Source organism: Chelonoidis abingdonii, chromosome 2 (genome assembly GCF_003597395.2).
Source record: "Chelonoidis abingdonii isolate Lonesome George chromosome 2, CheloAbing_2.0, whole genome shotgun sequence".
In the NCBI taxonomy this organism is placed as follows: Eukaryota; Metazoa; Chordata; order Testudines; family Testudinidae; genus Chelonoidis; species Chelonoidis abingdonii.
The window spans coordinates 233,908,444-233,912,013 of record NC_133770.1 but is presented as its reverse complement, the minus strand read 5'-3'; the positions used below and the strand labels follow the sequence as shown (position 1 = coordinate 233,912,013).

Here is a 3,570-nt window from a genome sequence, read left to right as displayed (position 1 = left end):
CCACATCCCCTGTCCTGGCCATAGTCGGAGAGAGCACAACACTGAAAAAAGTTTGAGGTCCAGTGCTCTAGTTGTTCCAATTGAAGAGGATGCAACTTCAGCATTAAGGCCTTAAATTCAGCGTACATTTAACCAGTTCAGAACTCTTTAAAACCAGAGTTAACCTGAACCAGTTAAGTCTTCTTTTCTCCTCACAGCCAGAGTGGATGAACTCAAACAAAATCCTGCAAAATCGTTACTCATGCAAGCAGCCCTTCAGACTTCTGCTTACACCAAGTAAGCCAATAAAGAGAGAAAGAATCTCAGCTAGCTTATTTTTCTTAGCAATGTTACCTGATCACAAATAGGAGGGGAGGTGGTCCCTGCAATCACAAAGAGATGGGGAAATGGCCTGAGCAGCATGAGATTCACACTATGGAAGAGTCTGAGAATTTCTTATTTATAAATGTAAATTTGCAATGATGAGTCAAAACAAAAACCTTAACTGCAACCACATCATCAGATATCAATAATCACTGAATGTCTTGGTCCAAACTTCTAAAGAAAATTCTACTAAGAAATGGCATCTTTAGTAATATTGGGTATTCTAATGGACTAAAAATTCCAATTATTTAAGGAAAAAAGTCATGCATTCAGCTGAAATTTATCATTAAATGGTCAGATTTATACAAATATTAAAAAACACCAAGATGAAAAATCCTGAAAGAACTCCCCACTGTAATTAGCTATTGCAGTACATTGTGTAACACAGACAACTTCCACCACAGACTTAGTAGCTTGTAGCTAGTTTGTTAGTTAACATATTAGGACAAAAGTATGGACAGAAATCACTACCTTACTATTAGAGCTATTTAAAGTTATGAGAAACACTGAGCAGGAAAAGGATTCTGTCCCCCACACAATCACTTAACTTGATTTTTGTACAGAGATGACTCAGTCCAGTTTTGTTTATAAAATCGTACATGCTGGTATGGGCTGCAAAACCTAACAAAGGGGCAGGGGGAGGATTAGAAAAGTGACTCAAAGACAGGGGCGGGGGGGAGGGGGAGAATGTTAACTGAACTAGCAGACTTCAAAAAGCTTTTAATTAAACCAGATTGCTCCCCTTTTCCCAAAATACTGGCCTGTAGAGTACTATCAGGATGTGTCTTGTTGCTTCTCTAATATCTGTCCTACAGACGCCACTACCAGCAACAAACTGAGGACAACCAGCAGTACATCCCCTAGTTCACAGACTTCACCAGTGTCATCTCTCTTCCTAGAGATCAGCCACTGGTTCAAACTCAACCCAGCAAGACCAAAGTTAAACTAGCTGGAAGAGAGAAACTTCCAAGAACCAGCCAAGCAGCTGTTCTCATATTCCATCAAGGACATCTGTAACCTATTCACTAAAAAGATTTGAAGCTTCATGGTCTCATCTTAATTGCCACTTAGTCTGGAGTCCAGGGCAGCATCGGTGATGGAAAAAGTCTTCTTATACCTTCAATTTACTGCTAAATGATTCCTCTCTCACGCACGGAAGATATCTAGCAAAAGTGCACCACGCATTCATCAGCTCCACTCTGGACTGTGACAACTAGTAGCATCTGCATTTGAAGCTGAAGTTTCAGCTTGTGCAGAATGCAGCAACCCAATTCTCCAGTGACACTGCAAGGCCTTAGTTATCATTATGAACATTCATGAGTCAGGACGCAGTTACATCAGCAATCATCTTCATCCACAACCCACTAGGTAGGCAGCCCTTCTCTCAAACAATTTAGCTTACAAATCCAGGACAAAGTGAGAATCAGAGTGAAGTCATTCTCAGAAGAGGAGTTACAGAGTTTTCAGATGAAAACAGTCTAATCCAGAATAGTACCATCTTCAGAATTATTTCAGGATCTTCAAGAAAACAAATAAACCTTCCAACCAACCATAGTCCAAGACCATACTCCTCTATCAAGGCACAAGAAGATTAACAAACCTAGTCATGCAATCCTCATCACAAAGCTCCAGGCAGGTTACCTGAGAAGCATTTAGATTCTGTAGTGACATGCCCAAAAGGCTGGGGCGGGGTGGCGGCGGGAGAGAGAAACAGGGCTGATAAATAACCACAGACTAAAGATCTCTACTTCTAAGAATACAGGCATAGATAAATATACACTATAGATCCTGGGTAAAAGAAACTTGTGGTCTCAATAGAAAATGAAAAGTAAATCAGTCAGCCAGTACACAAATGAAAAGCCAGTTTATATAGGGAATCCTAACTGACCATTGTTGTAAGGAAGTTACTTGAGCTTTACTTACAAACAGACAGGTATATTCACCATCTTCTATAGCGTTCAAAGTATCCATAAATTAAAACTCTAATCTCCAACAGTTTTACCCCACCACTGCTAAAGAAAGAAGCAGATACAGTAGTTTCTCAGTCTTAGCCATGTTTTCAAGGGGATAGTTAAGGACTCTGTCTAAACTGTTGACATCGTAGCAATAAAATCTGTTACTAAAGGGAGAAGTCAAAGCGATTTCGTTCGTAAAAACTAAGAACATTAACCAAGTTATGGCACAGAAGCCTGAATTAGCCACTGGATGGTTTGTGAAGCGCTACAGCGCCAGCAGCGCCCCCCCACCCTCGTCCTGTGAGCACAGCGGATCTATCCCACTGACCCTTTCAAGGGGAGGTAAAAGACTGCCAAAGATATAAAAGAAAAAAAAACACACCTTTTCCCGTAAACCGAGCCGAGCAGACTCAGCACTAATTACTCTCGCTAGGTAATCACCAGAGAGCCCACGGGAGCAGCGGCTCAGCTCAGCCCAGACCCCCCAACCCCGAAGCCAGGGCTGCCTTATTTCCGCGTGGGGCTGTGGGAGACTTGCGGGATTTCCCATTGCAGCGTCTCCATGGTGCCCAGGGCTGGTGTTTGCCTCCTTCAAGGGGCAGGAGATCGAATAAATAACACACTCGGCTCCTCATGGGCCACGCCCCGAACTCCCCCCCCCCCGGTGTATGCATGCGGAGGGACCCTCGGGCCTTTCTTTACTCCCCGCCCCGTACAGGAGAGGTGGGGAGCGCGAGGCCCAGCACCGAAAGTAACGGCCGGGCCGGGCCGGGCGCGCTCCGTACCCGCCCCCCAGCCACTGCGGCTCTCAGGGTGGGGCGGCAGCGGCGGGCGAGCCGGGGGTAGGGAGGGGGTGACACCGCCCGGAGCGGAGGGCCGGGGGGACGAGCCAGGCCGCTCATCCCGACACTCACCGGCCGAGGTGGCGGAGGCAGCTGCTGTTCCCAGGCCGCTATCAGCGGCGGCTCCAGCTCCTGGCGACGCGACTTTGCTAAGGGAGCGGCGGCGGCTGCGGAACAACGGCTTAGTGCTCTGCTGTGCGCATGCGCCGCCCTCGGGGCCCCGTGACAGGCAAGGAGGGGGTGGGGAGTCTGTTACCGGCCGGGGGAAGTTTCTGTTCTCCCCTCGCGCTCCGTCATTCCGGGCAGCCGCCCGCCCTGCTTGCGTGTCTGGAGAGGGCCTGGGCGGCAACCTGCGGGGCGGGGACCGCCCGAACCCATCGTCTGCAGCCCGGTTCGCGGGGTTGTGCCCG

General features: G+C 47.5%; 1 protein-coding gene across 2 annotated transcripts in view; it reads right to left on the bottom strand.

Moving 5' to 3' along the window:
- The window catches only part of SDCBP (syndecan binding protein), a 38,595-nt gene extending 35,226 nt beyond the window's left edge, over window positions 1-3,369 (bottom strand). The window contains exon 1 of one of the 2 annotated variants that reach the window (XM_032802192.2): window positions 3,233-3,369. The gene's annotated coding sequence lies outside the window, so the exon portion shown is untranslated. The remainder of the gene's footprint in view (window positions 1-3,232) is intronic. The other variant, XM_032802190.2, reaches the window with a different exon arrangement.
- Between the last annotated feature and the right edge of the window lie 201 nt (window positions 3,370-3,570).